We start from the raw sequence: 15,643 nt of genomic DNA, 5'->3' as shown, positions 1-15,643 counted from the left end.
AAGGGATAAGTTATTCAGGCAAGAGCTGCTTTAGCAAAAGAATTATTGTACTGGTTTGATAATTTCACTGTCACCACAAGCAGGAATAACATGTTTTAAGATGATGTGGAGACAATAAAAATGTGGCACTTCTTTACCACCTCTGTGTTCATCCTGAGCATAAAGTGCATTTCACTGTGCACAACGACCACTATTCCACATGCACCCGGCATAGACCTCTTGTTGTTTGTATAGGTTACTCTCTTATTGGCATTCTTCTAGCTTATCTGTCCCCTAAGTCCAAGGTTACACAGTAATATCTGTTTTTGAGTGAGACGCGGGTATGGCGCATTAAACTAGATGCCTCCTTGCATTATTGTTATTAACTCAAACAATTAGGATTCTGCCACGATAATGCACTTGACATTATTTTATGTGGCGATGAGATGCAGAAGTAACTGGTTTGATTTTGAAAGCCAAACATAACACCAACAGCTTTACCATTGGCGTGTAGCAGCCTAGTCTGAAACTGAGCCAGCTGGTTATTAATGTACTGGCCACCGGCAAGTGGTAGTAGCACTGAATATCCCGTTAGTTGAACAATAGGTGTCAAGGAGGTAGGTTTAAAACAGTGTGTGAGTAAGGATGATTTTGAAGCTTTTTAGCATTTGATCCCATCAAACAGAAGGTCATACTTTGGTGTGTTGGGTTTGTCTATTAGCAGAGGAAGTGGAGGGCCAGACTTATGGGGTGCATTGTTCCTGTGCATAGGAATGCTCTATTTACAGTGTATGTGAGCCGCAAATATCTTAATGCATCATTGTTGTCAGCGGTGGCTCCTCCGCTAAGGTGGAGAAGGAGCGACGCCCCACTTCATTTTGAGCAGTGGATAAAGAAAAAATTAAATGATAACAACATTACGTTGTCATTTTATTTTTCCGTTGTCAGGCAGGTTGACTGGGGGAGGGGCTTGGCTGTCGTCACAGCCTGCAGGGTGAGGAGTGGTGGGCACTAAAGTGCTCATGACGATTTGGCCAGCAATCTTGGGCCAACCAAACAGTCATGCGCACTTTGCATGTAGCCCACACACAGCCTTGGTGGAGAACAGGCACAGGCTCCCACTGCCTGTCTGAGCACCAAACCACTGCACTCAAACCAATCACAACGCTGCATTGCAGCATTGTGATTGGCTTAGGGGGGCCTGGGTGTGCTTCCTGCTTCAAGCAGGAACAGAAGATGACGACGCAAGGCAGCGGTCCTGCAGCAAGCTAAGTAACCTTTTTAAATGTATTTTTCTATATCCCCCTCTCTCACCCGTGCTTCTTGGTGGCAGCTGCCACTGATGTTGATCTTCCTCAAAGGTGAACTATGATAACAATTCAGTAGCCCATAAAGAAAGATGTAAAGTGATCATGGTATCGGGTTATCGGACCGCAGATGTTTATTGATTTCAGTGCAGGGCCACTGGGACTAATGACAGTCATCCTTAGCTATGTACCTTTATCATGGGCACCCCCTGTGTACTTGTCCCTGTGGGAAAGTAATGTAGGTTTAAGTGCCACAAGATACAACAATGTTAAGGACGCTGCAGTTAACAGTGGATCTCTTTAAAGTGCTCATAGAAGGCCGAGTTGCATTGTCTTCATTGCAAGTTGAAATACGGTGGCCACTGAAGAGACTCAACTTGACACCAATGACAAAAATTGTAGGATTGGCTGTTGTGTAGTACATGCACATATATACACTGACCGCAATCGCCCCAGCAAGCACGGATTAAAACATGCACAGAGGTCCAGGCACACAAATATCAGCACACACACAAACATTCATGTGCACATAGATAAAACGATGACACACATCACAAGCCACTATACAAACATTTACGCCTGCACCCAGACCTACTGCCAACTCTGCATAAATAATACTAGGCTTACAGTCACTCTTGAACATATGTTCAACAGATACTAGAACCCTTGCTCCCATACCAACCCATAGAGGCACACACACTCAACACATACAGCCCCACACAACACACAAAATCAGTGTCGTCCCATCCCGTGATTGAAGTATAAAATACGTGAGAACTTTAAGCACAAAAGTCAGCAGAGCTTGGTAGGGAGCGGCTCGGCCTGACAGTTAATGTATGTATTTGTTTGGCCCTTGTCAGTTCTTGTTCATTTGAGACTTTCTGTCCGTTACAAAGTGACAGATAGCAAATGTTGACATTCCTTAAAGACAGCTAACTGATGAGGCCTAAGCATGCCTAGGTATTACTAAGTGATGGGTGCCAAATCTGAGCACGGCCGAGGCACTAAATCTCAGAAGCCATTTCAAATTACCAGGCAGATCTGAGTAGTTAGAAAGGATTTCTGATCGATGGAGGTCACATTTGTGTGTACAGAGTTTTTGATAGTATATGGGAGGCAGTTTTTTTTTTTTTTGTTACTACTCATGTACCTCTAGAATTTGATGGTGCAATGTGAAGGCATGTGTGTAACACTGGAAAAAGAAATTCCACATAAAGGGCAGTGAACATGTATAATGGCCTTATTGAAGGACTGAGTAGAAGACACAACAGCAAAGGTATAGCTGAAGATCAGGTAGGAACTAAGGATTATTAACAGGTGGGACATGAGCAGATCAGTTGGGAATAGCAGCCTTTAAATTAAAATGTTTAAATAAGAGGCTGTCATAAAGAGAATGGAAATGAAAGTGCAGAAAAGGCAAAGCTCGAGACTGTGTAGGGCTCTTGTGTCACAAACCAGCATCAAATGGACAGACTAGTGGGGGTTGAAAGTCTTTACTTGCTGTCACATTCTACATTTTTATGGGTTATATCACACTCTTGAGAGTCCTTGGTAAATTATTTTACTGGCGGACTCCACTTAGATTGTTAAATTAAAAAAAGAAATGCTAGTTTTGCAAAAGTAAATGACAGCTGTCAGGTCCTCCCCCCAAAAAGTGCACATAAAAAAATACCCTGCAGCAGTGAAGGAGCTGGTGGGGGCGAATGAACGATAGTAGGGTGATTACATTTTAAAACAAGCATTAGGAATGCATTAGGGCTCGGGTTTGTTTTAAGTCAGAGATAATGGCATTGTAAATGGCAATGTGTTTTAGGCACTCTGCACTACCACTCTGCACTCTGCACTACCACTCTGCACTCTCAATGTGCACTCTGCACTCTCAATCTGCACTCTGCACTACCACTCTGCACTCTGCACTACCACTCTGCACTACCACTCTGCACTCTGCACTACCACTCTGCACTACCACTCTGCACTACCACTCTGCACTCTGCACTACCAATCTGCACTCTGCACTACCAATCTGAACTCTGCACTACCAATCTGAACTCTGCACTACCAATCTGCACTCTGCACTACCAATCTGCACTACCAATCTGCACTCTGCACTCTCAATCTGCACTCTGCACTACCAATCTGCACTCTGCACTCTCAATCTGCACTCTGCACTACCACTCGCACTCTCAATCTGCACTTTGCACTCTGCACTACGCACTACCACTCTGCGCTCTGCACTACCACTCTGCGCTCTGCACTACCACTCTGCGCACTGCACTACCACTCTGCGCTACCACTCTGCACTACCAATCTGCACTCTGCACTACCACTCTGCACTCTGCACTACCACTCTGCACTCTGCACTACCACTCTGCACTACCACTCTGCACTACCACTCTGCGCTCTGCACTACCACTCTGCACTCTGCACTACCACTCTGCACTCTGCACTACCACTCTGCACTACCAATCTGCACTCTGCACTACCAATCTGCACTCTGCACTTAGCACTCTCAATCTGCACTACCACTCTGCACTACCACTCTGCACTACCAATCTGCACTCTGCACTACCACTCGCACCCTCAATCTGCACTCTGCACTACCACTCTGCACTACCACTCTGCACTCTGCACTACCACTCTGCACTACCACTCTGCACTCTGCACTACCACTCTGCACTACCACTCTGCACTCTGCACTACCACTCTGCACTCTGCACTACCAATCTGCACTCTGCACTACCAATCTGCACTCTGCACTACCAATCTGCACTCTGCACTACCACTCTCAATCTGCACTCTGCACTACCACTCTGCACTCTGCACTACCACTCTGCACTACCACTCTGCACTCTGCACTACCACTCTGCACTCTGCACTACCAATCTGCACTCTGCACTACCAATCTGCACTCTGCACTACCAATCTGCACTCTGCACTACCACTCTCAATCTGCACTCTGCACTACCACTCTGCACTCTGCACTACCACTCTGCACTACCACTCTGCACTCTGCACTACCACTCTGCACTACCAATCTGCACTCTGCACTACCAATCTGCACTCTGCACTACCAATCTGCACTCTGCACTACCAATCTGCACTCTGCACTCTCAATCTGCACTCTCAATCTGCACTCTGCACTACCAATCTGCACTCTGCACTCTCAATCTGCACTCTGCACTACCACTCTGCACTACCAATCTGCACTCTGCACTTCCACTCTGCACTACCAATCTGCACTCTGCACAACCAATCTGCACTACCAATCTGCACTCTGCACTCTCAATCTGCACTCTGCACTACCAATCTGCACTCTGCACTCTCAATATGCACTCTGCACTACCACTTGCACTCTCAATCTGCACTTTGCACTCTGCGCTCTGCACTACCACTCTGCACTCTGCACTACCACTCTGCGCTCTGCACTACCACTCTGCGCTCTGCACTACCACTCTGCGCTCTGCACTACCACTCTGCGCTCTGCACTACCACTCTGCGCTCTGCACTACCACTCTGCGCTCTGCACTACCACTCTGCGCTCTGCACTACCACTCTGCGCTCTGCACTACCACTCTGCGCTCTGCACTACCACTCTGCACTCTGCACTACCACTCTGCACTCTGCACTACCACTCTGCACTCTGCACAACCACTCTGCACTCTGCACTACCACTCTGCACTACCACTCTGCACTCTGCACTACCACTCTGCACTCTGCACTACCACTCTGCACTACCACTCTGCACTCTGCACTACCTATCTGCACTCTGCACTACCAATCTGCACTCTGCACTACCACTCTCAATCTGCACTCTGCACTACCACTCTCAATCTGCGCTCTGCACTACCACTCTGCGCTTTGCACTACCACTCTGCACTACCACTCTGCACTCTGCACTACCACTCTGCACTACCACTCTGCACTCTGCACTACCACTCTGCACTACCACTCTGCACTCTGCACTACCACTCTGCACTACCACTCTGCACTACCACTCTGCACTCTGCACTACCACTCTGCACTACCAATCTGCACTCTGCACTACCAATCTGCACTCTGCACTACCAATCTGCACTCTGCACTACCACTCTCAATCTGCACTCTGCACTACCACTCTGCACTCTGCACTACCACTCTGCACTACCACTCTGCACTCTGCACTACCACTCTGCACTCTGCACTACCAATCTGCACTCTGCACTACCAATCTGCACTCTGCACTACCAATCTGCACTCTGCACTCTCAATCTGCACTCTCAATCTGCACTCTGCACTACCAATCTGCACTCTGCACTCTCAATCTGCACTCTGCACTACCACTCTGCACTACCAATCTGCACTCTGCACTTCCACTCTGCACTACCAATCTGCACTCTGCACAACCAATCTGCACTCTCAATCTGCACTCTGCACTCTCAATCTGCACTCTGCACTACCAATCTGCACTCTGCACTCTCAATATGCACTCTGCACTACCACTCGCACTCTCAATCTGCACTTTGCACTCTGCGCTCTGCACTACCACTCTGCGCTCTGCACTACCACTCTGCGCTCTGCACTACCACTCTGCGCTCTGCACTACCACTCTGCGCTCTGCACTACCACTCTGCGCTCTGCACTACCACTCTGCGCTCTGCACTACCACTCTGCACTCTGCACTACCACTCTGCGCTCTGCACTACCACTCTGCACTATGCACTACCACTCTGCACTACCACTCTGCACTCTGCACTCTGCACTACCACTCTGCACTACCACTCTGCACTCTGCACTACCACTCTGCACTCTGCACTGCCACTCTGCACTCTGCACTACCACTCTGCACTCTGCACTACCACTCTGCACTCTGCACTACCAATCTGCACTCTGCACTACCACTCTCAATCTGCACTCTGCACTACCACTCTCAATCTGCGCTCTGCACTACCACTCTGCGCTTTGCACTACCACTCTGCACTACCACTCTGCACTCTGCACTACCACTCTGCACTCTGCACTACCACTCTGCACTCTGCACTACCACTCTGCACTACCACTCTGCACTCTGCACTACCACTCTGCACTCTGCACTACCACTCTGCACTACCACTCTGCACTCTGCACTACCACTCTGCACTACCACTCTGCACTCTGCACTACCACTCTGCACTACCACTCTGCACTCTGCACTACCACTCTGCACTCTGCACTACCTATCTGCACTCTGCACTACCAATCTGCACTCTGCACTACCACTCTCAATCTGCACTCTGCACTACCACTCTCAATCTGCACTCTGCACTACCACTCTGCGCTCTGCACTACCACTCTGCGCTCTGCACTACCACTCTGCACTCTGCACTACCACTCTGCACTCTGCACTACCACTCTGCACTACCACTCTGCACTCTGCACTACCACTCTGCACTCTGCACTACCACTCTGCACTCTGCACTACCACTCTGCACTACCACTCTGCACTCTGCACTACCACTCTGCACTACCAATCTGCACTCTGCACTACCACTCTCAATCTGCACTATGCACTACCACTCTCAATCTGCACTCTGCACTACCACTCTGCACTCTGCACTACCAATCTGCACTCTGCACTACCAATCTGCACTCTGCACTACCAATCTGCACTCTGCACTACCACTCTGCGCTACCACTCTGCACTACCACTCTGCACTCTGCACTACCACTCTGCACTACCACTCTGCATTCTTCCCTACCACTCTGCACTCTGCACTACCACTATGCACTCTGCACTACCACTCTGCACTCTGCACTACCACTCTGCACTCTGCACTACCACTCTGCACTCTGCACTACCACTCTGCACTCTGCACTACTACTCTGCACTCTGCACTACCACTCTGCACTACCAATCTGCACTCTGCACTACCACTCTGCACTACCACTCTGCACTACCACTCTGCACTCTGCACTACCACTCTGCACTACCACTCTGCGCTCTGCACTACCACTCTGCGCTATGTACTACCACTCTGCGCTCTGCACTACCACTCTGCACTCTGCACTACCACTCTGCGCTCTGCACTACCACTCTGCACTACCACTCTGCACTACCACTCTGCACTACCACTCTGCACTACCACTCTGCACTCTGCACTACCACTCTGCACTCTGCACTACCACTCTGCACTACCACTCTGCACTCTGCACTACCACTCTGCACTACCACTCTGCACTTACACTCTGCACTACCAATCTGCACTCTGCACAACCAATCTGCACTCTCAATCTGCACTCTGCACTCTCAATCTGCACTCTGCACAACCAATCTGCACTCTGCACAACCAATCTGCACTCTCAATCTGCACTCTGCACTCTCAATCTGCACTCTGCACTACTACTCGCACTCTCAATCTGCACTCTGCACTACCACTCGCACTCTCAATCTGCACTCTGCACTACCACTCGCACTCTCAATCTGCACTCTGCACTACCACTCTGCACTACCACTCTGCACTACCACTCTGCACTACCACTCTGCACTACCACTCTGCACTACCACTCTGCACTCTCAATCTGCACTCTCAATCTGCACTCTGCACTCTGCACTCTGCCTCTCAATCTGCACTACCACTCTGCACTCTGCACTACCACTCTGCACTACCACTCTGCACTCTGCACTACCACTCTGCACTACCACTCTGCACTCTGCACTACCACTCTGCACTCTGCACTACCTATCTGCACTCTGCACTACCAATCTGCACTCTGCACTACCAATCTGCACTCTGCACTACCACTCTGCACTCTGCACTACCACTCTGCACTACCACTCTGCACTACCACTCTGTACTACCACTCTGCACTCTGCACTCTGCACTACCACTCTGCACTACCACTCTGCACTCTGCACTACCACTCTGCACTCTGCACTACCAATCTGCACTCTGCACTACCAATCTGCACTCTGCACTACCAATCTGCACTCTGCACTCTCAATCTGCACTCTCAATCTGCACTCTCAATCTGCACTCTCAATCTGCACTCTGCACTACCAATCTGCACTCTGCACTACCACTCTGCACTCTGCACTACCACTCTGCACTACCACTCTGCACTCTGCACTACCACTCTGCACTCTGCACTACCACTCTGCACTCTGCACTACCACTCTGCACTCTGCACTACCACTCTGCACTACCACTCTGCACTCTGCACTACCACTCTGCACTCTGCACTACCAATCTGCACTCTGCACTACCACTCTCAATCTGCACTCTGCACTACCACTCTGCACTCTGCACTACCACTCTGCACTCTCAATCTGCACTCTGCACTACCAATCTGCACTCTGCACTACCAATCTGCACTCTGCACTACCACTCTGCACTACCACTCTGCACTCTGCACTACCACTCTGCACTCTGCACTACCACTCTGCACTACCTATCTGCACTCTGCACTACCACTCTGCACTACCACTATGCACTCTGCACTACCACTCTGCACTCTGCACTACCACTCTGCACTCTGCACTACCACTCTGCACTACCACTCTGCACTCTGCACTACCACTCTGCACTCTGCACTACCACTCTGCACTACCACTCTGCACTCTGCACTACCACTCTGCACTCTGCACTACCTATCTGCACTCTGCACTACCAATCTGCACTCTGCACTACCACTCTCAATCTGCACTCTGCACTACCACTCTCAATCTGCACTCTGCACTACCACTCTCAATCTGCACTCTGCACTACCACTCTCAATCTGCACTCTGCACTACCACTCTCAATCTGCACTCTGCACAACCACTCTGCGCTCTGCACTACCACTCTGCACTCTGCACTACCACTCTGCACTCTGCACTACCACTCTGCACTCTGCACTACCACTCTGCACTCTGCACTACCACTCTGCGCTCTGCACTACCACTCTGCGCTCTGCACTACCACTCTGCACTCTGCACTACCACTCTGCACTACCACTCTGCACTCTGCACTACCACTCTGCACTCTGCACTACCACTCTGCACTCTGCACTACCACTCTGCACTACCACTCTGCACTCTGCACTACCTATCTGCACTCTGCACTACCACTCTGCACTCTGCACTCCCAATCTGCACTCTGCACTACCAATCTGCACTCTGCACTACCAATCTGCACTCTGCACTACCACTCTGCGCTACCACTCTGCACTACCACTCTGCACTCTGCACTACCACTCTGCACTACCACTCTGCATTCTTCCCTACCACTCTGCACTACCACTATGCACTCTGCACTACCACTCTGCACTCTGCACTACCACTCTGCACTCTGCACTACCACTCTGCACTACCACTCTGCACTACCACTCTGCACTACCACTCTGCACTACCACTCTGCACTACCACTCTGCACTACCACTCTGCACTACCACTCTGCACTACCACTCTGCACTACCACTCTGCACTACCACTCTGCACTACCACTCCGCACTCTGCACTACCACTCTGCACTACCAATCTGCACTCTGCACTACCACTCTGCACTACCACTCTGCACTACCACTCTGCACTACCACTCTGCACTACCACTCTGCACTACCACTCTGCACTACCACTCTGCACTACCACTCTGCACTACCACTCTGCACTACCACTCAGCGCTCTGCACTACCACTCTGCGCTATGTACTACCACTCTGCGCTCTGCACTACCACTCTGCGCTCTGCACTACCACTCTGCACTACCACTCTGCACTACCAATCTGCACTCTGCACTACCACTCTGCACTCTGCACTACCACTCTGCACTCTGCACTACCACTCTGCACTACCACTCTGCACTCTGCACTACCACTCTGCACTACCACTCTGCACTACCACTCTGCACTACCACTCTGCACTCTGCACTACCACTCTGCACTACCACTCTGCACTCTGCACTACCACTCTGCACTTCCACTCTGCACTACCAATCTGCACTCTGCACAACCAATCTGCACTCTCAATCTGCACTCTGCACTCTCAATCTGCACTCTGCACTACTACTCACACTCTCAATCTGCACTCTGCACTACCACTCGCACTCTCAATCTGCACTCTGCACTACCACTCGCACTCTCAATCTGCACTCTGCACTACCACTCTGCACTCTGCACTCTCAATCTGCACTCTGCACTCTGCCTCTCAATCTGCACTACCACTCTGCACTCTGCACTACCAATCTGCACTCTGCACTACCAATCTGCACTCTGCACTCTCAAACTGCACTCTGCACTACCACTCTGCACTCTGCACTACCACTCTGCACTCTGCACTACCACTCTGCACTCTGCACTACCACTCTGCATTACCACTCTGCACTACCACTCTGCACTCTGCACTACCTCTCTGCACTCTCAATCTGCACTCGGCACTCTCAATCTGCACTCGGCACTCTCAATCTGCACTCGGCACTCTCAATCTGCACTCGGCACTCTCAATCTGCACTCGGCACTCTCAATCTGCACTCTGCACTACCACTCTGCACTACCACTCTGCACTCTGCACTCTCAAACTGCACTCTGCACTACCACTCTGCACTACCACTCTGCACTCTGCACTACCACTCTGCACTACCACTCTGCACTCTGCACTACCAATCTGCACTCTGCACTACCAATCTGCACTCTGCACTACCACTCTGCGCTACCACTCTGCACTACCACTCTGCACTACCACTCTGCACTACCACTCTGCACTACCACTCTGCACTACCACTCTGCACTACCACTCTGCATTCTTCACTACCACTCTGCACTACCACTCTGCACTACCACTCTGCACTCTGCACTACCACTCTGCACTCTGCACTACCACTCTGCACTCTGCACTACCACTCTGCACTCTGCACTACTACTCTGCACTCTGCACTCTCAATCTGCACTCTGCACTACCACTCGCACTCTCAATCTGCACTCTGCACTGTGCACTCTGCGCTACCACTCTGCACTCTGCGCTACCACTCTGCACTCTGCACTACCACTCTGCGCTACCACTCTGCACTACCACTCTGCACTCTGCACTACCACTCTGCACTACCACTCTGCACTCTGCACTACCACTCTGCACTACCACTCTGCACTCTGCACTACCACTCTGCACTACCACTCTGCACTACCACTCTGCACTCTGCACTACCACTCTGCACTACCACTCTGCACTACCACTCTGCACTCTGCACTACCACTCTGCACTCTCAATCTGCACTCTGCACTACCACTCGCACTCTCAATCTGCACTCTGCACTACCACTCACACTCTCAATCTGCACTCTGCACTCTGCACTACCACTCTGCACTACCACTCTGCACTCTGCACTACCACTCTGCACTCTGCACTACCACTCTGCACTCTGCACTACCACTCTGCACTACCAATCTGCACTCTGCACTACCAATCTGCACTACCAATCTGCACTCTGCACTACCAATCTGCACTCTGCACTACCAATCTGCACTCTCAAACTGCTCTCTGCACTACCACTCTGCACTACCACTCTCTACTACCACTCTGCACTACCACTCTGCACTACCACTCTGCACTACCACTCTGAACTCTGCACTCTGCACTCTCAATCTGCACTACCACTCTGCACTCTGCACTACCACTCTGCACTACCACTCTGCACTCTCACTCTGCACTACCACTCTGCACTCTGCACTACCACTCTGCACTCTGCACTCCCACTCTGCACTCTGCACTACCACTCGCACTCTCAATCTGCACTCTGCACTACCACTCGCACTCTCAATCTGCACTACCACTCTGCACTCTGCACTACCACTCTGCACTCTGCACTACCACTCTGCACTCTGCACTACCACTCTGCACTCTGCACTACCACTCTGCACTACCACTCTGCACTCTGCACTACCAATCTGCACTCTGCACTACCAATCTGCACTCTGCACTACCAATCTGCACTCTGCACTACCAATCTGCACGCTGCACTACCAATCTGCACTCTCAAACTGCTCTTTGCACTACCACTCTGCACTACCACTCTGCACTCTGCACTACCACTCTGCACTACCACTCTGAACTCTGCACTCTCAATCTGCACTCTGCACTACCACTCTGCACTCTGCACTACCACTCTGCACTCTGCACTACCACTCTGCACTCTGCACTACCACTCTGCACTCTGCACTACCACTCTGCACTACCACTCTGCACTCTGCACTACCACTCTGCACTCTGCACTACCACTCTGCACTCTGCACTCTGCACTACCACTCTGCACTACCACTCTGCACTACCACTCTGCACTACCACTCTGCACTCTGCACTACCACTCTGCACTCTGCACTACCACTCTGCACTCTGCACTCTCAATCTGCACTCTGCACTTAGCACTCTCAATCTGCACTCTGCACTACCACTCTGCACTACCAATCTGCACTCTGCACTACCACTCGCACCCTCAATCTGCACTCTGCACTACCACTCTGCACTACCACTCTGCACTACCACTCTGCACTACCACTCTGCACTCTGCACTACCACTCTGCACTCTGCACTACCACTCTGCACTACCACTCTGCACTACCTCTCTGCACTCTGCACTACCAATCTGCACTCTGCACTACCAATCTGCACTCTGCACTACCAATCTGCACTCTGCACTACCAATCTACACTCTGCACTCTCAATCTGCACTCTGCACTACCACTCTGCACTACCACTCTGCACTCTGCACTACCACTCTGCACTCTGCACTACCACTCTGCACTCTCAATCTGCACTACCACTCTGCACTCTGCACTACCACTCTGCACTCTGCACTACCACTCTGCACTACCACTCTGCACTCTGCACTACCACTCTGCACTCTGCACTACAACTCTCAGGGGTGTGGAATTTATAAAATAAACTGCTTGTCCTATGGACGAAATGCAACTCAAATCTACTTGTCCTCAAAAAAATCAACTTGTCCCACCTATCGATAACATCAATCACAAGGGCGAACATGAAAACATTTGCCTATTATATAGCTTTAATATACTATCTGTATTTGGGTGTGGTAAGTTTTTAAGTTATTGTTTTCAGGATGGTTTATATGTATATTGGGAAGTGGATATTGATGCAGCATAGATTGAATGAATGTACCATTAAGGTGGTACATTATAAGGCTGCGTTGTGGGCATGATTGGGCCAAGAGTTGTCAAACGTGTACTACAAGTTGATGTGCTCGCGTAGCTCACTCTGGATGTGCTGTTGAAGAGAAAATACTGAAACAACTGAATGGCCTGTTACCATGCTATGCACAGGATGGTGCTAGCAGTTGTGTCTAATATGCACTGCTGATATGAGGGGGGTCTGTTTTCGAAAATTGGTGTATGTAGGGGTGTTAGTTGTAACAAGGCACAGAGAGAGGATTATAACTTCCTCGGTCAGATGAACAGATCTCACAGCTGTTTTCTGATTGGGCCTGCGACATCCACAGAAGTAGAACAAGGAAATGCAGTGATGCATTAAAAGCAAGAAAGCATGACATGCAGGACCTCCATGCTGGGGAGAGGTACTTAAGCACATGCCCTCTAGAACCCAAGATACAAAGCCATTGTCCACCTCTCTCATCACTAAAGTGTCATCAGTGATTTCACAAAAAGGACAGGTTGATACAGAAATAAACCTGCGTAATTACTTTGACTTAATGTGACCCTTTGAAAGTGCATGAGGAAGATGAGGAGGCTGAACCAGTAATTATACGATTATCTCTCTCAGCCATTCTTGGCATATAGGGGAGTTCACTGAGGAGGGACTGGAAAATTTCCACACATGCCTCCATTATGCTGGGATAACTTTAAGAGAAATGGAAGGTTCTCCTTTAAAGCCACCTAGAGAAAAGAGGGCTAATAGGGGAGGATTAATAACCTCTCATTCACTCTATACTGTAAGGGGAGCTGCAAAAAGCTCCCTCACAACTGAGGAGCTTATGGGCAAAGTTGAAGCCCTCTCACACCTTGACTACTTAGGTGAATTCACTCTCCCGGAGATGAAACATTTTTTCCCCATCGCTAGTTGAAGGTGCTCTGAATGATGGCTTAACCAAAACACTTACAGCTGTGAGAAAAGCACATGGAGATTCTATAAGAGAAAAAATAATCCCTCTCGTAGTCACTAATACGACTGAGGGAGCTCACTTATGGAGTAGCTATTAAATTCTATTAATATAGGATTTTTCAGTAACAGTTTGAATTAGTAGAAAAAATGGAGAGAAATAAATGATGTAGGTGAGAACCAGTCAAAGCAAAAAAAAGAAAAAAAAATTGGAATTTAATTTTAAATTGTGTTGTCTCGGTTGGTCAGTGATTGAAGAGCCTGAAGATAGCTCACAGCACTTAATGCTTTTTATAAACTATGATCTCTGCAATATGATTTTGAAGCAAATTATTTCCAATTCATGAGATTGTCCCCTTTTCTCACAGCAAAATATTTGGGTACATTGAAGCCAATTTGCTTCAGAGTAATATATCGGGCCAAAATGTGAACAGCTTGATTATGGGTGAATTTTATTCACTAGCCCTAAGGAACATTGGAAAGTCATCTCTGCAATACAGTCAAAGGCCAATTGTAGTCCTGCCTTAACCCAGTAGTAGCACTGTGACTCAGTATCCCTCGGACTGCACACACAAACCCACTGCTCAGACACAGAAGGCCACTAAACACACACTGCCACTGCACAGATGCATGAGCCCTTCCGAGACATACACAATAGTGAAGACACACATGAAACCCTGCAGACACACATGAGACCCTGCACACATGACACGGCAGATGCACACTTCTTGAGAGACACACACACCCCCCTTAAGACACAGTACCCAACTAGAGACAAAGTTTCCCTGGCAGACACACAAACCCTCCCTGTAGAGACAGACACACTCTGGGAGTGACACCCACACATCCTGGCACTGATACACACACCCTGGAACAGAGCACACATTATTGAAAAACACAAACCCCCCTGCACAGACACAGAGTATGCAGAGAAAGTCCCTGCAGACACATACTCCGACACAGAGACAGACTTTGAGGTACACACATGCACACACCTTCCCACTTTGATACACACAACCCAATGCAGAGACACGTGTATCACACATACACTCAACTTTGCAATGACAAACAGACACCTTCCAAATGTGCACAATTCTACCCTACACAATCTGCTGATAGCACGTAACTACAGATATGCGAACGCTGTAAACAAATACACACAGGCACACTGCAGCAAACACATTCAGCAGGCCTACCATGCAGCAAAACACTACCCAAATGGTTTATCCTGTTGCCTGGTCAGTGCATGATATCAAGCAGTTGCATTAAGTGCTATTAGGAAGGTGGACTTGCCTTCTGGAATC

General features: G+C 49.4%; 1 protein-coding gene across 1 annotated transcript in view; it reads left to right on the top strand.

The window, feature by feature from the left end:
* ZMPSTE24 (zinc metallopeptidase STE24) overlaps positions 1-15,643 on the top strand; it is a 165,496-nt gene that overhangs the window by 75,462 nt on the left and 74,391 nt on the right. The gene's annotated exons all lie outside the window — the stretch shown is intronic.

The sequence above is a fragment of the Lissotriton vulgaris genome, chromosome 5, assembly GCF_964263255.1.
Source record: "Lissotriton vulgaris chromosome 5, aLisVul1.2, whole genome shotgun sequence".
Lineage (NCBI taxonomy): Eukaryota > Metazoa > Chordata > Amphibia > Caudata > Salamandridae > Lissotriton > Lissotriton vulgaris.
Note: the sequence above shows the minus strand (reverse complement) of the source record. Positions and strands in the feature narration are given on the sequence as shown.